A 25707-nucleotide genomic window follows, 5' to 3' on the forward strand; every position below is an offset into this window, starting at 1 on the left:
GTCTCTCCTGCTTAGAAAGAAAGGAGTTTGAATGCAGTTTGCCAGGAGCTGTTAAGGAAAGTCTTCCTTTCTGATTTTTGAAAACTTTTCTCTACAGCTAGGACAGAATATCCATAACATCCATTCTAGCAGAGAACTCTGGGTGATAAAACCCTTGCTTATATCTCATAAGGACCATCTTGAAAAGTGACTTTTGTTCTAGAGCTTTTATGGTTTAGGATTTTACCTTCAAGTCTTTGATTCATTTGGATATAATTTTTGCGTATGGCTAAAGATAGTGGTCCAGTTTAATGTTTTTGTATGTGGCTGTCCAATTTTCCCAATGCCATTTATTGAAAAGAATTTCCTTTCTCCATTGTATGTTCTTAGCTCCTTTGTCAAAGATTAGCTCTCCATAGATGTGTGGTTTTATTTCTGAGCTTTCAATTCTGTTCCACTGATCTGTGTGTCTGTTTTTGTACTCCTGCCATGCTGTTTTAATTACTATAGCTTTGTAGTATATTTTGAAGTCAGGGATTGTGACGCCTCCAGCTTTGATGTTTTTTCTCAAGATTGCTTTATCTATTCAGGGTCTTTGTTGCCCCATATGTATTTTAGGATTCTTCATTGTATTTCCATGAAGAATGTCATTGGGATTCTGATTGGTTTTGCAGTGAATCTGTAGATTGCTTTAGGTACTATGTACAGTTTAACTATGATTGTTCTTCCAATCCATGTGTATGGTGTATCTTTCCATTTCTTTATGTAATCACAGGTTTCTTTCAGTAATGTCTTTCACTTTCTTGGTTAAATTTATTCCTAGAAATTTTATTCTTTTTGTTGTGATTGTAAACAGGATTGTATTATGTGTATAGAAATACAATTGATTTTTTATGCTGATTTTGTACCCTGCAACTTTACTGTATTTGTTGATTATTTCTAATAGATTTTTAGTGGATTCTTTAGGGTTTTCTATATTTAAAATCATGTCATCTGAAAATACAGTTTCACTTCTTACTTTTCAATTTAGATTCCTGTTGTTTCTTCTTCTTGCCTACTTGCTTTGGCCAAAACCTCCAATACTATCTTGAATAAGAGTGGTGAGAGTGGGCACGCTTGTCTTGTTCCTGTTCTCAGAGGGATGGCTTTCTGTTTTTCCCCATTGAGTATGATGTTGGTTGTGAGTTTGTCATGTATGGACTTTATTATGCTGAGGTACTTCCCTTCTATACCCATGTTATTTTGAATTTTTATCCCAAATGGATGCTGCATCTGGTCAAAGACTTTCTTTACATGTATTTTTATTTTTCATTTTGTTAGCGTGGTGTATCACTTTGATTGATTTCTGGATGTTGAATCATCCCTACAGCCCTGGAATGCATCCCACTTGAATGTAGTTTATGAAAGTTTTTATGTATTGTTTTATTCAACTTGCTAACATTTTGTTGACGATTTTTGCATCTATATTCATCAGTGATATTGGCCTGTAATTTTCCTTTTTTGTGTTGTCTTTGTCTGGTTTTGGTGTCAAGGTAACCTTGGCCTCATAAGTGGAGTTAGGAAGTGTCCTGTCCTCTTCAATTTTTTGGAAAAGTTTCAGAAGCATAGACATTAATCTTTGATCATTTGGTAGAATTCACCAGAGAAGCCATCTGGTCCTAAACTTTTGTTTTGGTGCAGGCTTTGATTACTATTTCAATCTCTTTACTTTGATTGATCTGTTCAGATTTTCTATTTCATCTTGATTCAGTTTTGGGAGGTTGTATGATTCTAAGAATGTATCCATTTCTTCTAGGTTATACAATTTGTTGGCATATAGCTCTTCATAGTATTCTCTTATAATCATTTGTATTTCTGTGATGTCAATTGTAATTTCTCTTCTTTCACTTCTAACTTATTTATTTGAATCATCTTTATTTTTTCTTTGTGAGTCTGGCTAAGGGCTTGTCAAATTTGTTTATCTGCTCCAAGAACCAGCTCTTAGTTTCATTGGTCCTTTCTGTTTTTTTTTTTTTTGTCTTTGTTTCATTTATTTCTGCTCTGGTCTTTATTTCCTCCCTTCTACTGTCTTTGGATTTTGTTTATTCCTCTTTATCTAGTTCTTTTAGGTATAGTGTAAGACTTTGAGATTTTTCTTGTGTCTTGAGGTAGGACTGTATTACAATAAACTTCCGTGTTAGTACTGCATTTGCTGCCTCCCATAAGTTTTGCTATGTGGTGTTTTTATTTTCATTTGTCTCCAAGCTACTTTTCTTTTGATTTATCCGTTCATACAATAGTTGTTCAGTAGCATATTGTTTAGTCTCCATATGTTTGTGACTTTTCCATCTTTCTGATTGTAGTTGATTTCTAGTTTAATAGTATCGTGGTCAGAGAAGATGCTTGATATGATTTCAATCTTCTTCAATTTATTGAGGCTTCCCTTGTTTCCCAACATGTGGTCTCCCTTGGAGAATTTTCCATGTGTGGCTTGAGCAGAATGTGTATTCTACTGTTTTTGGATGGAATGTTCTACATATATCTATTAAGTCCATCTGATCTAATGTTTCATTAAGGCCACTGTTTCCTTCTTGATTTTCTGCCTGGATGATCTATCCATTGACATAAATTGAGTGTTAAGGGCCCCTACTATTATTGTGTTTCTGTCAATTTCTCCCCTTACGTCTACTAATCATTGCCTTATATATTTTGGTGCTCCTGTGTTAGGTGTATTTATATTAATGAATGTTATGTCTTCTTGGTGGAATGTCCCTTTTATCATTATATAATCCTCATCTTTGTCTCACCTTTTTTTGTCTTCAAGTCTGTTTTGTCTGATGTAAGTATAACTACACTCACTTTCTTCTGGTTGCCATTTTCTTCCATTCATTCACTCTGAGCCTGTTTTCTTTAGAGCTGAGATGAGTCTCTTGCAGGCAGCATATTGTTGGGTCTTTTAGGATTATCCACCTAACCACTTTGTGTCTTTTGATTGGTGAATTCAATCCATTTACATTTAGAGTGATTATAGAGGGCTTAGTACTGCAATTTTATCTTTTGTTTTCTGGATGCTCTATGTTTCCATTCTTTCTTTTTCCTGGTATTTCAGTGTGCTATTTCAGTTTTGTGGTTTTCTGTGATGTTTTTATCATTTTCTTTTAATTGTGATTTATGACTTGGCTCTGATTTTTTGTTTTATGGTTACCATGAGGTTTGTATAAAGGATCTCATAGATGAGATAGTTAATTTTCTGATAGTTTCTTATGCCCATTAGCCTATGCAGGTTCAGTCTTTTTCCTCTACTCATTCTATGTTTTTGTTGTCACAAATTATCCCTTTTTGTAGTGTGAGTTTGTTACCAATTGAAATGGTTATATTTATTTTTAATGCTTTCTTTCCCTGTGTTTTTGATGTTATAATTGTTTAATAACATATTCTGATATACACTTCAAGTTTTCTTTTTCTGGTCTATTTATCTCCTTGCTCAAAGCTTTGTAAACCTTTGCTTATTTGTTTCAGGTAGGAGGGCTCCTTTCAACATTTCTTATAAGGCAAGTCTAGTGGTGATGAACTCCCTCAGCTTTTGTTTGTTTAGGAAGGCTTTTATTGCTTTTTCATATCTGAAGGATAATAGGATAATTTCACTGAATAGAGTATCCTTGGCTGATAGTTCTTGTCTCTCAGTATTTTGAATAGATCTTTCCACTGTCTCCTAATCTGTAGGGATTCTGCTGGGAAATCCACTGAAAGCCTTATGGAGGTTCTTTCGTTGGTTATTTTCTTCTCTCTTGACCTTAATACTTTTTTTTTTGTCATTGACATTTGATAGTTTTACTATTACATTCCTTGGAGAAGTTCTTTTTGCATTGATGTCATTAGGAGTTCTATTATCTTCATGTGTTTGCATGTCAAGTTCCTTCCCCTGGTTTGGGGAGTTCTGTGCTACTATTTCTTTGAATAAGCTCTCTGTTCCTTTCTCTCTCTCTTCTCCTTCTTAGATACCTGTAACCCTTATGTTACTTTTCCTATATTGAGTTGGATGTTTCTTGAAGAATTTCTTCATTTTGTAAAAATCTTAGTTCTCTCTCCTCCTCCACCTGAATCATTTCTTGATTTCTATCTTCAAACTCACTAACTCTCTCCTACATATGTCTGCTTTATTTTTAATGCTATCTACATTATTTTTCATCTCATTAATTGTGTTCTTCATCTCCAGGATTTCTGTTTGGTATTTTTTTAAAGTTTTACTCTCTTTGGTGAAGTACTCCTTCTGTTTATTAATTTTATTCCTGAGCTCATTGAACTGTCTGAGTTTTCCTGTCACTCATTGAGTTTCTTTATTATAGATACTTTGAATTATCTGTCAGTTAGATTGTAATTTTCTGTACTTCCTGTTTGGTTTCTGGAGAGTTGTCATTATCTATCTGTTCTGCTGTGTTACTGTAGTTCTTCATGGTGTTTGATAAATTGATCCCCTGCTGGCACCTTTGTGGTAGTAGTCACCTTTGCTTATTTGGGTATGCCTTTGATTACTTTGGTTTTGGGCTCCTTTTAGTTGTATTCAAGAGCCTGTACTTACAACACTCCACAGCTTCTGCTAGAAGTGTCAACAGTGCCCTCCGTCTGCTGCCTTGTGTCTCTGAGGTTGCTGGTGCCTTGCTGCTTATGATGTCACTGCAGTCTCAAGTGTCACCAGTGGGGTCACCAGGCTGCAAGCTCTTCTGCTTCCAGGGTCTCTTAGGTCTGATGTTCCTCCAATGGCTATCCATAGGCTTGGATGCTGCTGCCCCATGCACCACCTGCAGTGCTACTCCTGTGATGTCTGTGGGTGATAGTTGCACCACTGCCAGGGTTGCTGGGCTCATGGGTGTCATTGTCACTGCTGGGGTCCTGGGGAACCAGGGATTTGTGTGCACCCCCTGCTGGTGGAGCTGGTGTTAGGGGTGACACCACTGGTGGCTGGATCATTAATTTAGTTGTAGCTACTGATGCCTCTTGCTGCATGTTCCACCTGCAACAAAGGCCCACTGCTGGGCCTTTTTTTCTGCTCTTGCTACCTCTGCTCACAGTCACAAGAGCAACTGCTTGAGAATCCACACCCTGGATCACAGTCACAAGGGAGGGAGAAGGGGCCACTCTCCTAGTTCCCCTCCCAGGAATATGGTCTGCCTGCTTTCACAAGTATAGATGCATTGATGTGTCCTATTGTGAAATGTAAGGAATCCTCTCTTGGTTATGGATGTCCAATTTGTTGTAACTTAAAAGGGAACAACAGGAACAACTTACTTCGCCATAATGCTGGCATCACCTCCTTTTCTCTTATTAATAATAATAAATTCAGATTCTAATCTTGTAAAGTTACTCAACTTTCTTATATTTAAATTCTGTCTCCCAATTAAATTTCAAACCATAAGTAAATAAACCATTTTTAACATTTCTTTGTATCTCCTACAACCCCTTATTCCAATGCTTTGAAACTAATAATTCAATAAATTTAATGAACTTATAGGGAGTCAACAAGAGCTTAAGTGGCTTTTTCCATCAGAGGTTACAGGTATTATTTTGCAGAATGTGACCATCCTTTATTTATAAATATTACTTATATATATTGTTGATGAAAATAATCCATAACCAATCTATAAGTGAAAACTTGGGTGAGTTTATTCTGAGCTAAAATGTGAGGATTATAACCCAGGAGAGTCTTTCCACAAAGGAACAGGGCACTCCAAAGAAGTGGGGTTATACTGGGTGGTTATATACCCTCAAAGAGGATGTTTCACATATGATTGAAATGTCCCTTTTACAATAGTCACCAGGCTGCTCTGCTGGCACAGTGATTGATGGAAACAGCAGATAGGTCTGTTGCCTCTAGCTGGGTGGTCACAGGTGAGCACTGCAATCAGTTCCTAGCCTAAGGAAAGATGCTTAATCTTTAAGGAAATGCCAACGTTGGGAGGGGGAGGGAAGTTGCACCTTTATCTCAAGGGCCTTTGTTCTTGTCATGGGAAATGTCTAAGCAGATATACAATGCATGCTCAATGGCCACAGTCAGGCCCTTTTGCAGAAAACAAAGTCAGGCCAAATTAGGTTTATACCAAATGGCTTCCTCATATACTCCAATATATCCTATTGCTTGCCATTTCAATTTGTCAATATTTATCCTATATTTAGTCAGAGTCACCAGGAGTAAAAAAGTAGTTAAGAAATCTAAAAGGTAATTTCTACTGTGATGTTTGATTTTTCAAATATATTTTTTAAATTATAGAACTACTCTTTAAATTTTCTAGGCCTAGTCCCTTCCCAGTTTTTCTTCTTAAACCAATGCAAGGCCAGCTGGATATTTTATAAAGAGCACCCTTAGGGTAAACTTATATTTGTAAACTTATAGGGTTTACAAATATGGTAGTTTTCTATCCCAAGTCTGATAGCTAAGTCCCTAATTCTTAGCAACACAATGATCTTAAAGATTATTCACATAAAGAAGGTAGGACATTTATTTCTGTACTGATTTGTATTATTTCCCTCCTTCTACTGACTTTGGGCCTTGTTCATTCTTTTTGTAGTTCTTTTTGGTGTAGTTTAAGATTACTTGTTTGAGACTTTTCTTGTTTGTTGAGGTAGACCATTATGCCTATAAATTTCCCTCTTAGTATCACTTTTGCTGCATCCCATAAGAGTTGGTATGTTGTGTTTTCCTTTTCATTTTTTCCAGCCTTTTTTCAATTTCTCTTTGTTCAGGAGCATGTTGTTTAGTCTCCATATATTTGTGGCTTCCCCAGCTTTTTTCTTGTAGTTGATTTCTAATTTCACAGTATTGTGGTCAGAAAAGACGCTTAATAAGACTTAAATCTTCTTAAATTTAAGGCTTGCCTTGTTTCCCAACATACGATCTATCTTTGAGAATGCTCCACATTCACTTGAGAAGAATGTGTATCCTACTGTTTTTGGATGGAATGTTCTCTATATATCTATTAAGTCCATCTAGTCTAATGTTTCATTTAAGCCCACTGTTTCCTTGTTGACTTTCTCTCTGAATGATCTATCGATTGACATGAGTGGGGTGTTGAGGTCCCCTACTATTGTTATGCTGCTGTCAATTTCTCCCTTTAGTTCTGTTAATGGTTGCTTTAAATCATACTGCTGGGTATTTATCCAAAGAACATGAAAGACAAAATTCAAAGAGATTTTTGCATCCCTATGTTCAGTGTAGCATTATTCACCATTGCAAGGTATGGAAGTGTGGGGACCTGGAATTGGCCACCCCAAGATATGTCTCTTTGGCATCAGGATTATTTGAGGCCGATTGCTTTTGATAAACTGGACAGGGAAGGAGGCTCTGAGGAATGGAACTTGCCCTTTGTTAGGACACGTTTACATTTGTAAGGTAAATCTCTATCTGCAAAGGTGCCTCCCTGTCTGTACCAGGAAGAAGAAAGGCGATGACCTTCTCTCTAAAAACTCTTAATCAGTACCAAAGGGAAGTACTTAAAATCTGCATTTTTATTGTGCTAGTCTGGTAACCTCCTGTAACTGACTTCCCTCCCCCTCCCAACGTTTGCGTCTCCCTAAAAATTAAGCATCTTTCTTTAGGCTGGGAACCGATTGCGGCACTCATCTGTGACCCCCACCCCCAGCCTGAGGCAACACACCTACCACCCCATGGCGTTCACTGGGACAGCAGACCTATCTGTCGTTTCCATCAAGTGCTGTGCTGACAGAGCAGCCTCGTGACTATTGTAAAAGGGACTTTTCAATCATATGTGAAACACCCCGTTTGGGGGCTATATAACCACTCTGTGCACCCCACTTCTTCGGTGCCCTTTCTTCCTTTGGGAAGAAAGGCCCTGGGCCATGGTTCCTCATAAAGCTTTGTTTAATTTTCTCTTGCTATTCTGTCTCATGTGAATTTAATTCGTTCTCCGGCCAGACGAACCCACATTTGGGGAGAGGAAATGTCCTCCTCCCCTACAGAAGAAACCCAAGTGCCCATCAATGAATGAATGGATAAAGAAGATGTGGTATGACAAATAAAAATGGCAAGCAATAGGATATATTGGAGCATATGAGGACGCCATTTGGTATAAACCTAATTCGGCCTGACTTCTTTTTTTCCTCCAAAAGGGCCTGACTGGCTATTGAGCACACATTGCATATCTGCTTAGACATTTCCTATGGCCAGAACAAAGGCCCTTGAGATAAAGATGCAACTTCTCCCCCGACATTAGCATTTTTCCTTAGGCTAGGAACTGATTGCTGCACTCACCTCCCAGCTCACCTGTGACCACCCAGCTGGAGACAACAGACTGCCACCCTGCTGTGTTCACCGAGACAGAAGACCTACCTGCTATTTCCATCAATCCCTGTGCCAACAGAGTAGTCTCGCGACTATTGTAAAAGGGACATTCCAATCATATGTGAAACATCCTCTTTGAGGGTATATAACGACCCTGTATACCCCCCCCCCCACCTCTTTGGAGTGTTCTGTTCCTTTGTGGAAAGACTCTCCCGGGTTATAATCCTCAGATTTAAGCTCAGAATAAACTCACCCAAATTTTCATTTATAGATTGGATATGGATTATTTTCGTCGACAGGTATATATCTGTGGAATACTACTTACCATAAAAAAAAGACAGACAAAATGGTGCTATTTGCAACAACGTGGTTGGACCTTGAGGGTATTATGCTAAGCAAGATAAGTCAGGCAGAGAAAGACAAACATTATGATTTCACTCATATGTGTAAGATAAACAAACACGTGGATAAGGGGGACAGATTAGTGGTTACCAGAGGGGTAGGGAATGAGGGGAGGGCAAAAAGGGTAAAGGGGTACATATGTATTGTGATGGATATAAACTAGACTATTGGTGGTGAACATGCACAGTTTATACAGAAACTGAAATATAATGTACACTTGAAGTTTATACAATGTTATAAGCCAATATGGCCTCAATAAAATAATTAAACAAAAAAAGAAGCTAAGACACCTGCCAATCCCTAATGCCCAGATCGTTAATGTACTCAAGGTTCTTCCATCTCCCCAGGGCACAAATATCCAGTGAGATTCCATTCCATACTGTGTACCCCAGCCTGTGTACACCACTGGCTTGTTCTAATCTCCACCTCTCTCTTTTCTTTTTCCTTCCTCTTCTCTTCTCTTTTCTCCTCTCTTCTTCCCTCTGCTCTCCTTTCCCCATCCTTTTCTCCACCTCCCCTGTCCCCTCTCTCATTCTCTTTCTTATTTTATTCATCAAATATTTATTAACATTTACTATATGTGGGGCCCTATATCAGGCAATAGGAACGCTATGTTAGAGTTTATGGTTGAATAGAGAAGTGAATATTAATAAAATGATCACAAATTGTGATGTGTTCTGTAAAGGTAAAGAAAAGAGAGATATAATAGTAGGTTCCAGAGACCTGGTCTTATCTGGAGTGTTTGAGAACACATCCCTAGTTTTAAACTTATGTCTGAGAGAGAAGTTGAATTTACTAACTTATTACCCTTTTCTCTTTTCTGTTTCATTTCTGAGAGATAAATCTCCCCATCCTCCAGCTGCTGACACAAATGGCCCAATGTAATGTTTTTATACCTTCTTGCTATGCTATAATTTTCCCAATAATCAGTAAAGATTCCCTGAAACTAGGTTTTGGACATGTAAGTCTAAAGATGGCATCAGTGAAAAGCTGACCTTGATTCTTCCCCATTGGCCAGTGCCCTCATGGACGTATGTCTCCCCTGCTCTTCTTGCACACCCCCTTGTCTCCATCACCTGGCTTGGGGCTGGCCTCCTCTAGAAACCCAGACTGGATTCAATCTCTTTAGCTTCCCCATCCTTGTTTCTCTTCCTATTAATTTTTCACTAAGTGAAACAAATCAAAAATCGTATTAAAGAAAATTTTCAATGTCACCGATGTACTTACTATATTCTAAGGCAGAAAATTATATTTTAGTCATATTTTTAGTAGCAAGGTATGATTTGAATCAAATTTACTTGATAAAGCAGAATGTTGGCAAGGGTGTGGAGAAAATAGAAATTCTAATTCAATGTTACTGACACTAAAATTTGGAAGATTTATTGGCAAAGTCTACCAAGATTTCAAATGTACATGCTTCTTGACCCAGAAGATCCTCTCCAGGACAGACTTGTACAAGTTTTGCAAAGATGTATGTAGAAGAATGTTCACTGCTTCTCTTATAATAAAAATTTAAAGCAACCAAAAGGTCCACCACTGGGGATTGGAGAAATAAATGGTTCAATCATCACAAAGAATCTTTCTGTCAATAAAAGTGAGATAAATAAGTATGGACGGACATGGAAAGATGTACAGAATATACTGTTAAGTGGAAAAAATCAAAGTATAGAATGATATAGGAGTATGATCCTATTTCTGAAAAATAATTACAAATAGCAACTCTGAAAGAATAAGTGAAACTAGTCATCTCTGGGTGTAGGATATCTGGGTATATTCATTTCCCAACACATCATCTCTGTAACGTTTGAACTTTCACAATGAACATGCATTATTTTCTTAAATTAAGTCACCGTGGCTGTATATTATTATTACATATTAATTTACAGTGGCGTTTTCCCATTCCTATTCCCTTCCTTTTATTTGAGGAGTTTCCGTCATTCATTTCCTCAAGCAATGTAACAGAAAAATTTTTCTAAAGCCTTTCCAGTCTTTCTGGCTTTTGCCTTTAGGGGAAGAGACTTTATTATGTACATAAACAAAATGTTTTATTCAGCAGCAAGAGGAATGCAGACTCTCCTTCATCCTAGGAAAAGATGCCATCTGACTGAGGTGATAAAGGAGAGAGAGCCTGAGAGGCCATCAGAGAGAGAAAGAGAACTTTTAATATCCTGGAGCAGAAATAACCCACAAACTGTTCTCAGTAGATGGGCCCAACAGGAGTAGGGGCCAGCATTGCCAGACTTTTTGATTTTTTTTCTCCCCAAAGCCTCCCAGTATATAGTTGTATATTCCAATTGTAGGTCCTTCTTGGTTGTGCTATGTGGGATGCTGTCTCAGCATGGCTTGATGAGCAGTGCATGTCCGCGGCCAGGATCTGAGCAGATGAAACCCTGGACTGCTGAAGCAGAGCATGCAAACTTAACCACTCAGCAACAGGGCTGGCCCCCTTTTTGGTTTTTTACATCAAACCTTAACTTAAAAACTCAATTTTTAATTGGCTCAATTGTGCAGGTCAAACTAAGTGTACCTGAGTACATTTGGGCTGCTGTCACACAATGTCATAGACTGGGTGGCTTATAAACAACAGAAATATTTCTCACAGTTCTGGAGGCTGGGAAGTCTAAGATCAAAGCACCAAAAGATTCAGTGTTTGGAGAAGTCTCACTTCCTGGTTCATAGTCATCTTCTCACTGTGTCCTCACATGGTGAAAGGGTTAGGGAGCTCTCTGGGAGCTCTTTTTTAAGGGGACTAATCCCATTCAATAGCATTCCATCCTCATGACCTAACCACCTCCCAAAGGCCCCAGCTCCAAATATCATCATTTGGAGGTTAGGTTTTCAACACATGAATTTGGGAGATGGACATAAACATTCAGTCCACTGTGGTACTTATGAGTTAAACCCAACCTACAGGCCACACGTGTGAACAGATCAAGGAGGAAGTGGCAGCCTCATAAAAAATTCCTGTGTTCCAAACATTGGTCAAGGACAAGGAGCTGTGAGCATCTCTCTCCACAGATGCCAGAGTTGACCAGGACAACATGTTCCTTCTCACCCCCTATACCCTGCTTAAGACCCAGAACCGTAGATGTTGGATTAAAGAGAGATGAGGGAAGAAGAACCGAAGAGGACCTGATGTGTTACTTTTTATCTGCTAGTATAGGAGAATGGAGCCACAGAGTCATAAATGAAAATGGGTAAAAAAAATCATTAATAATATAGATTATTTTTTGTAGCCCTTGTAGGGAAAACAGGTGCTCTGCCCAGCCCCCTGGGGAGCCAGCTTTTTTTAAGAACCACAGCCATGGAGGGTTTTTTTTGCTGCCTGACCACCACCATCATGGGTCACATGTATGCTCCTGTGAAGGGCTTGTCCCAGTAGGCTCTGCCCTTCTGCCACAGCATCCCCACCTGGCTGCAGTTGATGTTTGATGACACAAAAGAGGAGATCTACAAACTGGCCAATAAGTGCCCGACTCCCTCACAAACCGATGTGGTCCTGAGACACTCACATGGCACTGAACAAGTATGCTTTGTGACAGACAATAAAATCTTGGGAATTCTTAAGTACAAAGGACTCAAAGTCTTAAGTCTAATTTAAGAAAGCTCTTTCAGTTTGAAAGCATCTTGAGAGGAACAAAAAGGATAGGGGGGCTAACTTCCATCTGATTCTGATTGAGAGCCATATTACCAGTTGGCTAGGTATTATAAGACTAGATGAGTCATCTCCTTCAATTGGAAATATGAGTAATCCACAGCGCCTGTGCTGGTTGCATAAATTTGTCTATGTAGTCAAGCAACAAGTCATTAACTAGAAAAAAAAGAGAACCACAACCCTGGGCTAGCTTTGCCTTTCTGATCCTGCTGTCTCTTCCCACCAGCTCCACACATGGTTCTTTCTCTTCCTGCCCACCCATGCCAGGAAGCCTCAGTGCCCCATCTTCCACCAGTGTCATCAGGACACAAGAGAAAGTTAAGTCCATGTAACTGGGGTTGTTAGTGAGAGTCAGAGGGGAGCACTTTTATTTCTGAGATTGTGAGAAAAATGAGTTTCTGGAATACCAAGCTGGAACCTGGAACAAAGAGAAACAATGTAATAAAGAGGATTTTGTTTATTCTGTGCAGTGAATAGTATAAATTTACCATAGTAAGCCATGTCATGAGGGCTGGCCTGGAAAACTAAACCAAGTCTTGATTTAAAAAATGAGATATTGTGGGGGCTGACCCCATGGATCAGTGGTTAAGTTCCTGCACTCTGCTTCAGCGGCCGTGGTTTCACCAGTTCAGATCCTGGGTGCCAACCTAGCACTGCTCACCAAGCCATGCTGAGGTGGCATCCCACATAGCACAACTAGAAGGACCTACAACTATAATATACAACTATGTACTGGAGGGCTTTGGGAGAAGGAGAAGAAAAAAAAGAAGAAGATTGGCCACAGATGTTATGTCAGGTGCCAATCTTTACAAAAGATTTTTAAAACTTTAAAACAAGTTTCTTAAGAGTGAAGTATTGGGGAGAAGCATCCTTTAACCTACAATCAAACCTCAGGTTCTCTTCACCACTGTCCTCTCTTCCATCTCTATTTTCTCTTCCTTATTTTATCCATTAATTCTTACTGCTTCAGTTCCTACCTCTACACAGATGAGTCAAAACCTAGACTTAAGTACAACTTCTCCTCCAAGCACCAGACACACTTTCTGCAGCCTGGGGCGCATCTCAGCCTGGGCTCTCCAGAATGTTTCCCAGACACTTGTGGGAATTTTAATAAGGAAATCCCTGGAGATCGGGGGTGAGAAAAAGGAGGAGAAATGAAGCCAGGTATCTGAGAGCTACAGTAGATAAACCAATTTCCTGTTTTTCCTGTTTCACTTGAGGGGTTACTCAGAGGTCTCAAGGATTTGTGAGCTTGTTTTGCAGAAGAAAGAGAATACCTTTTGGGAGGTCATGATCACTGAATGGCCAGCTCTCAGCAGCCTTGGAAGCCCATAAGTCAGATTTCCCAGGGACTTATTTGGAGTGACTCATTTATTTCCCCAAAGCTCCTCCTGAAAAGTCCCTTAGCTCCATAAACCCCCTCTGTTTCTGTCTCTAGGGAGCTGGATTTGAGAGAACCAGGCTCCCACCACTCTTTTTGACAATTCAAATAAATCTTTCTCCATTTCTAAGCACTGATGTCTCACTGTTGACTTCCTGTGCATCAGGCACACAAACTTGAGATTAAGAGGTTTGATATCAATTTTGGCAAGCCAGTCAGGACTCCTGTGCCTGTGGCTGGATGGCCCTGGTGAAGTTTCCAGTGGTTGGTGGTCCCCAGGAGCTGTGGGAAAGTCTTTGCCTGGGGGACTTGTCCTCTGCTCCTCCCTTACTGCCAGAATCTGCCACCCTAGGTTCATCCTATCTCCCTTGGATTGGTGAATCACATTGGACTTCAGTCCTTGTGTGTGAGTATGCATTTGTCTTATATGTGAGTCTGTTGTCAGTTGAGTTGCCATGACACGTGCGGTCGTGAATTCCCTGTCTCTCCATTTGTTTTTTGTGTGAGTGATTCATTGGAAAGGAGGGTCTGTAATTTGGGAGAGATCTAGGGGATTTTTGGACTTCACCTTCTGTTCTTGTCCTATGGGAGTTAGTTTTGCATTTGCTTGGTGAGCCAATATAACACTCCCAGTTGTCAGTCTCTGTACCTCTATTTGCATTTTGAGTGCATGAAGGCAGGGACTCTCATTTGGGAGAGATCCAAGGGATCGTTGGACTTCACTTATTGTTTTTGACCTGCAGGAGTTGGATTTGTCTTTGTGTGGGTGCATTTGTCTTGTGTGTTTGTTGGTTTGATTTAAATGGGCATATTCTCGGAGTTATTGGTAGTGGCAGTGGCCCAGAGGGGAAGGCAGTATGGATGGGAAGGTGGTGAGGAGGGTGGAGACAGGCAGCCCAGTGCTCCCGGCCCTGTCATGGTCGTGATGGGAGAGGTGGCCTGAGGGCAGTGGGCTCCTCTATGCTCAGCCAAGCCTGGCTTAGCTCAGGGGCCATGAGCAGTGGTGGCGGTGGCAGCGGCAGGAGAGGTTGGGTGTCCAATCACTTTGCTTTGGGCTGCACACCAGGCTGGAGTAGGAAGAAAGATGTCCCTGGGTCAGAATTTCACAGGTCTGATGAGAGGGCCGTGATGGAGACTAACTCTGAATAGAATCCCAATAACCCTGATGATAAAGAAAAGCAAGGATATATTTTTTTCTGAGGAAGATTAGCCCTGAGCGAACTGCTACCAATCCTCCTCTTTTCACTGAGGAAGACTGGCACTAAGCTAACATCCATGCCAGTCGTCCTCTACTTTACATGTGGGTTGCCTACCACAGCATGGCATGCCAAGCGGTGCCATGTCCACATCCGGGATCTGAACAGGTGAACCCCGGGCAGCTGAAGTGGAATGTGGAAACTTAACTGCTGTGCCACCGGGCCAGCCCCTTGAGACTTCTATTTTTCTATGTGAGTCTAGCTAAATGTTTGCCAATTTTTATCTTTTCAAAGAACCAGCTCTTGGTTTCATTGATTTTTTCCTATTTTTCTTAGTCTCCATTTCATTTATTTCTGCTCTGATTTTTATTATTTACTTCCTTATACTGGTTTTAGGATTGTTCCTTCTTCTTTTTCCAGTTCCTTTAGGTGCACTGTTAGATTGTCTATTTGGGATTTTTCTTGTTTGTTGAGGTAGGCCTGTATTGCTATAAACTTCCCTCTTAGAACCAATTTTGCTGTATCCCATAGATTTGGGCATGTTGTCTTCTCATTTTGATTTGTCTCCAGGTATTTTTTTATTTCTCCCTTGATTTCTTCATTGACCCAATCATTGTTTCATAGCATTTTATTTAATCTTTTGTTTAAACTTCGCTTTTCTGATTTTCTTCCTGTAGTTGATCTCTAATTTCATAATTTTGTGGTCAGAAAAGATGCTTGGTAGTATTTCAATCTTCTTAAAATTATTGACACTTGCTTTGTGGCCCAATATGTGATCAATCCTGGAGAATGTTTTATGTGCATGTGACAAGAATGTGTATTCTGCAGTTTTTGAATGAAATGTTCTATATATATCTAGTAAGTCCATCTGGTCTAATGTGTCATTTAAAGCCATAGTTTCCTTATCAATCTTCTGTTTGGATGATCTATCCATTGGTGTAAGTGGAGTATTAAAATCTCCTACTTTATTGTGTTACTGTCTATTTCTCCTTTTATGTCTTTTGATAATTTCTTTATATATTTAGATGCTTCTGTGTTGGGTGCATAGATATTCACAAGTATTATATCCTCTTGTTGGATTGTTCCCTTTATCATTGCGTAGTACCCTTCTTTGTCTTTTGTTACAGTTTTTGTCCTTTTAAATAGTTTTTTAAACTAGATTATTTATTTAAACTATTTTATAGTTAAAATTTTTTTAAATAATTCATTCTACCTTTTGTTTTTGTTCCCATTTTTGTTTACCCAGTTTCTTGAGTTGAAATTAGTTTATTAAAATCTCAAATTTATTATTCTCAAAAGTGCATCTGAAACTATAAATTTCCCTCTCATATTACCTTCTCTTGTATTGTACATGTGCTCAAAAGGTGTGCTCTCAATTCTAGATACTTTACATTTACGTGTGAATTTCCTCTTTAATGAGAAACATGTCATTTCCAGCTCTACAATAATTTTGCCATTTCTGTTATCTGTCAAATTAAAAAGCAAGTTCACTTGTTATTTTACCCTCAAAATGAATTTATTCAGAAACAGCCAAAAGAATTGCAATTTGGGATGTGCATGCTTTGGCAAACCATAGGCAAATCCAGAAAACAAAGGAAGGGAACTTGCTTTTATAGAGAAAACGGGAGTAGGAAGGGGCTGTTCTGAACAGAAGTCCAATGGGAGAACCTAATAGTTCAGGGCAGCATCAGATTCTCATTGGCTGAGCTGTGGCATTTCTCATTGGCTGAGTTGTTTCCTGGTGGGGAGAGAAGTCTTCCTTCAGTAGTACAGTAGTTTTACTCCCTGTCAGAGGTGCAGGCATCTGTCTCTTCCTGTTTGGAGTAATTGAAGATGTGTGAGAGCTTCCCCTTCAGGACTTCCTGGCTCCAGTTAAGTTAAGGTTTTTTTTTTTTTTTTATTAATTCCCACATTTCCCCTTTTGATCAAGATGTTTCTCCAAAAGCATCACTGATCAACAGTTGCATTCTCTGCATGCAGTGGTTTTGTCCTTCTCTGCTAGGGAGAACCTTTCCTGGTTGTCACGTCCCATGTTGGAGGTAAAGTACATAGTTGTTGGAAACTATTTAGGCCACATTTGAGTAACAAGGAATGTTAGGAGCAGGAACTCTCAGGTATTTCTCATCTAAAAGTCTATATTTCTCCAAGGTCATAGGCATTGGAGTTCATCTCAAAGTGCTGAGATAACATCCCCTTATCAGGCATGTCATTTTTACAGAGGTTGGACAAGCAGTGGGTACAGAACTCCACCACAGGTATACAGAATAAGATGAAGAGCAATACTATAAGCCTAGTTTTCAGGATGGTTCTAAATCAGTAGCTCAGACCTGAAGACAGCCAGCTGAACAGATCAAAAGACAATGGATTAAGTGAAATTCATTGTAGCCAATGTGCTTTCTCTCTAATGTTATGTAATTTGGTTTCTACTTCCCCAGAGGCATTTATCCAAGGGCAACAGGAGGCACTCACCATGGCACAGACACCTCCTTGCTCACCAAGTAATCAAGTGCTATATGATCACCCAAAACTACCTTGGCCAAGTTAAGCAACCTTTGCTGAGCTGAAATTGCTTAGGCTGTGGAATCAGCCAGTTCTACTAGTATCAGGGAGAAATTCCTGGTCATTGTTTCTTTGGCACTCACTCTGATCCATGGGAAGAAAGCTCTGCCCACGGAGGCAAACCCAGAGTCATGTACACCTCCTGGAAGTTCTCATTTAAAGGAACTATGGAGATTCAATGGGAGAGACAAATGAGAGCCCTCTGATTCATTATGCATAGAGAATAGGACAGTGAATAGGGCAAGGGCACACTGTCCTTGTATTCTCCAGCTGTTGAAGCAATGAGTTGTCCAAGTATAAAGACCATTACTGAAACCTCTACAGATGACATAAACCAGGGAGTGTACATAAGGTCCTGGCATAAGTGATATCATCTACAGACTCATTCATCAACATAGAGGAGTTAGCATTATATAACCAAGGCTCAGATACTATGTTGTTACATACTGAGAGGTTGCCTAAATACATGAGCATGTTAAGAAATATGCAAATGATACAACTTACATTGATGGTACTGCAAAATTTCCATAAAAATATTCAAAATATCTTGTTTTCTCCTCCCAAGGCTAGATTAAAGTAAAGCAAGAGACAAGTTTAGGCGAATATAGCACCCTGACTTGGCAAAATGGACCAGCAGAGCAATTTAGACAAACAACAGAATCTGGAATCTCAGTGAAAATATTTATAGAGTGAACCAAGGGGTCATTACTGGCTTGGACAGACAGAAGTTTTGGATGGTAAATCTAGCAATCAGAGAAGTTTCCCTCTTTTAAGAGGGATTGGGAAATGTGAACAAGGGCATTGTTCTTCCAGGAAATAGAAGGAGAAAATAAATAAACAACAGTGGCATGAGCATATACTGGTCATCTTGGGAAATCTGTCTGCCTCAGATGTCAGCTGCTTCTCTTCCTAGCCAATTTGATTTGGAGATCTCCAGACTTTGTACAGGACCAGATGTCAGGTGGAGCCTTCTTCAGCCATGAGATGTGTACCCAAGTCTTGAGTCCCTGAAGTTTGGATCCAACCTGGTAGTGAGGATGGCCTACTATGGTTCCTTCTAAGAGTCTTAAGGGCATTAAAATTGGGAACATAACTTTGGAGTATTATATCCAGACATTTAAGAGAACTAGAAGAATTTAGGATCCAACCTATCTTACAGCTATAGCAAAACCTTAAAGACAATTCATAGGACTAGAATTTAATATCTACACGGGTGAAGACATAATTTCTCTCTCCACAATTAGCCTGGCTTTGTTAAAGATAATCATAGTAAAACTAATTTACTTGCGTTAAACTGGGCCTGATTATTTATATAAATGCAACAAGGATGGTGATTGACCATATACGCTCTTTTTAACGTTTTCTTTGCTATTACATTGTAAGCAAGGTACTATGCTTGTTTTTCAAACATTTTCTTAAAGCTGCCAGTCAGATTTGAGTCTCTGTACATCTTTCTTGAATATAACATTCCAGTCAAAGCTTTGGCAATGTAACCAATATTTCCAATTGTGTTTTGTTACAAGGAGAACAGATCTTCACTGAACCCATGCAAATACATATATCGTCACAAATAGAATACTTAAAGTTTCCTGAATTCTGGAGGGATCAGGAAAAGAGGAAACAGATAAATGTTTAAACCTTGTTGCAAAGATACACTTTACCAAAATGCTGTAGGTGATAGATATCTTAAAGTAGAGGAGAAAAAGGGGTCCTTTACATCTGGAAAACAAAATGTCAAAGCAATCAGTCTTCCACTCGAGTTTCAGAAATTCCCACCCAGTTCAGAGTTATGATCTTAAAGTTATCAAAACCTGTGTTCCAGGGTACTTGTCAGTCTTTTTCATTAATCTCTTTGAAAATGGAATATATTTGTAAAAGCATCAGAGTAAAACAATAACTTACTGTAACTGACAAAAGACTAAAAAAGGCAATGGCTGAATACAATTGACAAGAAAATTTGGGTATTTTTGTGACATGCATTTGAGATAGTAACTAGAACTACAGTTAATAACATTATATTAGGGCATATCAGATCTTTAGGAATTATATACCATTTCTACAACACTTTAGTAACATTCACCCATATGATAAACCTAAAAAGACATTATTTCTTATTTGACCATGTTTTTCATGTAATTTGACATACTATATAAGCCTAATTAGTGTAATATGTCTCTTTTTATAAGGAGAAGGAATAAATCTTTTGAGATGTCCCAGGTGCCACTTGGAAAATCCCAGTTACATACAGGCTGAAAAAAAGCTCATTTAGAATTTGAATATTTGGGGAAGCTTGTCAAAATATAGAAAGGTTTGAACAGTTGACCAAATAGGATCACAGATCAGTATAAAATAATACTTAAGTATCTTTTTGACCAAAGTAACAACAACAGGTTTCAAAGGCAAATACAAAAGGTCACATGGCTTTAAGCAAAAATCAACTCCAACACTAAGAAGACTCAAGTTTTCCTAATTAGAGACCTAATTTAAAAAAGCACAAGAAATCATTTTGATAAAACATAAAATCTGTTTCCTAGGCATATTTGACTTAAAGGGGAAGAAAGTTTCCAAATCTGTTATCAAGAGCATACCAATAGCCCTAGAAAACCTTGTCCTTTCCATAGAAAAGAAAGCCAAGTTTTAATTTTGCATCATCTTATTTTAGTATTTTGGGTTTTTTCTGAGGAAGATTAGCCCTGAGCTAACATCTGCTGCCAATCCTCCTCTCTTTGCTGAGGAAGACTGGCCCTGAGCTAACATCTGTGCCCATCTTCCTGTACTTTCTATGTGGGACACTGACATAGCATGGCTTGCCAAGCAGTGCCATGTCTGCACCTGGGATCCAAACTGGTGAACCCTGGGCTGCTGAAGTGGAATGTGCACACTTAACTGCCTCACCACTTGGTTGGCCACTCATTTTAGTATTAAAATTCATTTTAATAAATTCATTTTAATCTTAGCCAGCTTGAACACACATTAAAATTCTTTTCTCAATATTCTTTTCCACAAAACCTTCTACAATTTCTTTTTACATTTAGATTTTGTCCTATGTTTTCCTCTTTCCCATTCCAAAATAACCAGCTTCTCTTTAAAGCAAAATTACTTTCTTTTCTCTCAATAAAATGCATTTCCAATCTTTATACCTTCTTTTACTGAAAACACATCCTACTTCCCTTGCATACAGGGATGTTTCCCTTTTTATTTCTTGTAGCTTTAGTTACATATATTAGAATTCTTAACCATTAGAATCCACAATTCCTGGTAAAAATTAAGAAGTAAGCAATTGTGAACTATATTAGCATTTTGTGGTTTGGAAAACTTATAATACCTTTTATAAATTTCTAGAAACATTGCTTTTTTTATAGAAAATTTCTCAGCATGACATAAAATTTATTCACTAATAGACTCAAATATCTTTAGTTTTCTGCATTAGGAAGCTATAATTAGGTAAACTTATCTTCAGTAATTAATGTTTTAGTATTTTATCTTGTTTGGAAAATGATTTAGGCATTCAATGACTATCCATTATTTGGTTTAACTTAGTATATAAACTTTGGTCTCATTTACATTTAATTTAATTATTTGCTTTTAGCAATCATGCTTGGAGTAGACACTCAGTAGCCAACCATCATCTTGTTACTTTCTTGCTGACAAATTTTGCAGCAGAGACAGCATGATCCTACATGACTAGTGAACACAGGCAGAGAGAAAAGCTGCACATTTCCATCATACCCAACTAAAAACTCTGAAGATATCCCTGTTTTTTATTTATACCAACAACCTTCAGCTAGCTTTTATTTACTAAAGATTAATCCTAGATCACATAAACTTGAAAAGCATTTGAGTTAGTTTCTATTATATTTCTGAGATTCAGGGATAATTTATAATCAGTTGATTTCAAGAGAATTAAATAGAGCTTTTTAGAAGCTAATTCTAGTAATACCATTTGGAGGTAGAAAAATATCACATCCCTATATCATACATACACAGACATAAATAGAGATCTCATAGCTTTCATTTAAAAAATTTTAGATATGTCTGAAAAGAATAGTTGGATCCAAGTTGTATTTCTGGCAGATGGACTAAGGTAAAGTTAGTTGTTCAGAGATGGCTGAAGTCTCTTACTGAAAGTTTTTATTTGCATCCTTCTGGAGCTGCTTTTGGAGTCATTTTGCCTATTATCAAAAGTCTAGGGTAGCTGCTATTTAAACTTTTCCTTCTAGTTTTTATTTTCTCCAGTTAACTTAGAAATAGTAATAGGAATTAAGCATTTGAGTCCTCAGAGGTCTGATTTTGAAGAGGTAGCTTTTTGCAGAGAGGAAGCGAGGCCTCTGGGGTGGAGCCTGAGACAAAGGAGTCTGGGAAGACAAGATGGCACCTGAGACACAGAAGGGGGTAGGGAGCAGGAGGCTTCAGAAGCCATTTTGTTCTCAGTTTTTTAGTTGTTTTGGTTAATTTAGACAAGATATCTAGTAGTAAGGCAATTTTAGAGCTTTGTGGGTATCCAGAAGCCTTCAGGTACCAAGGAAAATAAACTTCCCATATGTTTTGCTTAATTTTAGAGCCATGGCCTTCCAAAGTGATTTTAAGAAAAGCTAGTTTGGAGAGATTGAATGTCCTCCATAATGGCTATTGCAATTCTGAACTACTTTTGGTCAGTTTGTCCCACTTAGTTAAAAATGTGCATGTAGAGGCCCATAGTTCTTAAACATAAACCTGGCTGGCATCCCTGAAGGAGGATTTCCCTCAGAAAACTTAGATCACTGGGATCCCATTTCTGAAATTTCTTCTGAAAACCCAAGAAAGTTGCTAGAGTCCTAGCCCTGATCCCTGAAGGAACCTAAAAACAAAAGAGTTGCTGTATTCCCAGCCCTGACTCCAAAAGGAATCTGAAAACCAAGGAAACTTCCAGGAAGTCAGCCAGCTTTGAGGATTCCTGTGAGTCCTTCTATGGGGTGAAGTATCAAACCTGAAGGTGATCTGGAGGACCCCACCCTTGGGCCCAAAACACTTATGTTCATGCCAAATCCTGGACATGAATGTTGTTAGCAGCTCTGCCTCAAGCTGGAAACCACACCATGTTCTTCAAAGAGCAAATGTCTAAAGAAATGGTTGGGGGTTAGTTAGTGGAACGGTGGGTAGAAATGGAGAGAGGTGTTGGGAGACTCATATCAGAGGAGGAATGGGCAGGACTGGGCAATGGATTGTGGGTGATGTGGGGAGATCCAGGATGAGGACATGCTCTGGAGTTTGGAATGAGTAGGGTCACTAGGTGAACAGTGGCACAGTCCACTGAAGGGGGAAGCCTGGGGTATGGCTCAGGTGAGGCCAACCAAACTTTCAGTGTCATATCATTCTTGGACTGTAATGTCCAGGCAGCATCCAAGTCAGAAGATCAACCAGGCAGTTGTATGTGTGATTCTGGGTGGAGAGATCTGGGGTTTATAAGCACTGAGATAATAATGAATGCCTTAGGAATGGATTGGATCACTCAGAGGTTATTTAAAACAATGAAAGCATAGAGATAAAAGAATAGGGCCCAGAGTTGAGCTATGATGCACTTCAATTGTTAAAACCCAGGCAGAGTAGCCTCTTCTGGCAAACAATCATGTGAAAGAATATCCAGAGAGGTAGAAAGAAAAGGAGAAGATTCTGGCATCAGGAGCAGAAACCAGAGTGTCTTCAGAAACAAGGAGGAGCCACATCCCCACTTCTTTGCCCCTGTCCAACCCCTCAGTCTCTCTGCTCCACCCTGACCTGGGGTGACCTGGGGTGGGTGTGACCCCAGCTCTCTAGGTCATTCACCTCTTCCACATACCAGAGCCCCTGGAAATTCAGTGGGCTGCCCCAATCCTCCAAGGCCTGGGGCTGGCAGTCCCGATCTCTGGGCCAGTGCTGTCCAGCTCTCTGAGAGACTCAGATTGCTTTCCCAAGGAAAGGACATTCCCTTCACATGGCAGGGATGAGCCAAGGCTGCATTATCCCTTTGCACCTGGACTCCATCTTACAAACTTTGAGTTCCCTCCACTATGGAGAAAGAAGATGACTGATGCCTCAGGCCCCACTGGCCTGCTGATATCCACTGCTCTCATGGGAGGCATGACCTGTCATTAGGTCCAGGGTCACCCAACAGGCATGGGAAAAGACACACACACAACACACACACACACACTCACACACTCCCTGAGGGCCAGTCAGTCCTCCTGCAGGGGCCCAGCAGTGGTGGTAGCAAAAAACATTTCAGGAGACCATCACTGCCACTTCTTTGTCCCCTATGCTAACAGCCCCAGCTGATTCAAGTTCTGGCTGGATTGTTTGGTTTGTTTGTTTGATGTTATTGCAAAGTGAGAGCTTGGAGCTTCCTAATCTGCATTTTATTCTGTCTACTCTACTCCTTCTCCAAAAAACATAGTCATAATTAAGAAGACAATATTATGCATATATTGCATTTGGTTTTCAAACTTGAACCAAGGTTAGTAAGAGAAGGAAACTAAGTTGTCTTTGTTAAAGGAATTTTATCCTTTTTTTGATACAATCAAAATGTCCAAGTATACTCTATAAAAACTTTAATATGTTCAAAATTGAGGAACATAAATAAGTGGTAGCTCATTGCTCTCTCTGGTCCTATCTCCTTCCCCTACCTTCAGGCTGCACAGCCTCCACTCTAGCTCTTGTGACACTGGACTCATCTGATGAAACACCTACCTCCTCACTGGTATAGAAACTTCTGCTCTCATTCATCTCTATTGCCTGTGTTCACACATATCTAAAGCCACTGCAGCTACTAACATGATAAATGAGGGAATTATTTTTCCACTGAGCCCAAGGGCTGGATGAAAAGAAAAGCTATCCCATCTCTTCTGTGAAGACACAGCCTTAGTGGAGACTAGAACAAATGAGTGTGAATGCTGGGAAGATTATTTCCATGTCCATCCCTGACCTGCTGTACACCTAAGAGGGTGGTGAACATAATGGACACTAACATTTCCCAGGGTGTTTAGAAAATCCAGTCCCAAAGGAGAAACCTGACCACTTGGCAAAAGAGGGATCAATCCAAGAATAAGAGCAAGTCCCTTCTCACCTGTTGTGTCATTGTCAGGAACTCGGCTGCCACCCATCTTCCTCTGTGTCTCACCCAAGAACAGTTTGAAAACTAAACAGATAAAGCTGATGAAAGAGAAAGAAGTCATGAGAATCCAGCCTTTAAAACAGAAGAGACCAGATAGATAGATAGTATTGTTAGATACACCAGGCACAACTCCCAAATATTCACCTGGGAATGGACCCCACCAAGCCCAACCCACAGGAAAGCCCTATGATCTAAGACCAGCAGGGGGGGCCCTCTCCCCTCCCAGGGTCAAAAGTGAGAAGGCTTTGGTGACTTTGCACATAGGAAAATAGTAATATCCCCATTTTACAGATAACAAAATGAGAATCAGGGGGTGTTATGGACTGGACTGTGTCCCCCCAAACTCATATGTTGAAGTCCCAAGCCCCATTGTGTCTTTATTTAGAGAAAGGGTCTTTCTTTAAAGAGGTACTGAATGTTAAATGAGGTCCTCTGCGTGGGGCCCTAACCATAGGACTGGTGTCCTTGTAAGAAGGAGAAGATACACAGAGGAAAGACCATGTGAGGATGTGGTGAGAGGACAGCTGTCTGCAAGCCAAGGAGAGAGGTCTCTGGAGAAACCAACCCTGCTGACACCTTGATCAACTTTCAGCCTCCAGAATTGTGAGAAAATACATTTCTGTTATTTTAGGCCAGTTTGTAGTATTTGGTTAAGGAAGCCCTTGCCGAATAAAATAGGGTTTTATACTTTTATTAGACCTCTTGTTCAGAGTTATTACTTAATTTTTAATTCCTAGGATTAACACCAAGTCCTAGGAAACCCTCACAATTGTCACCTGGGGATTCTTGTCTCCACAGCAGGGATGCCACTCTGAAATTTATGGGTTAATAATTCTTGGTTAGGTGCACAGGATTGCTTCTCCAACACCCACCCCAGCCCTATAGAACCTTGCACTCTCCCTGCTTTGCCCTGCCATCACCCTCCAGATGCACCTTCCTTCACTCCCCTTGGCTCCCCCACATGTGGGATTCAGGCAAGATCAGAGATTTATCCCTAGCTTTGCTCACCATGGCCTTGGACATGTGGCCAGGCTACTGTGGGATCTCTAATGGTGGATGGAACAATCTAAGGACTCACATCTGGTTGGAGGGTCAGTGACTCTCATTACACAAGTCAGGCACTAACACCTCTCACAC

General features: G+C 39.6%; 1 pseudogene; it reads left to right on the forward strand.

Annotated features, from left to right (window-relative positions):
- Positions 1-11993: 11993 nt before the first annotated feature.
- LOC103567903 (small ribosomal subunit protein uS15-like) lies at positions 11994-12431 on the forward strand (annotated as a pseudogene).
- The last annotated feature ends 13276 nt before the right edge of the window (positions 12432-25707 follow it).

Source organism: Equus przewalskii, chromosome 4 (genome assembly GCF_037783145.1).
Source record: "Equus przewalskii isolate Varuska chromosome 4, EquPr2, whole genome shotgun sequence".
NCBI classification, from domain to species: domain Eukaryota; kingdom Metazoa; phylum Chordata; class Mammalia; order Perissodactyla; family Equidae; genus Equus; species Equus przewalskii.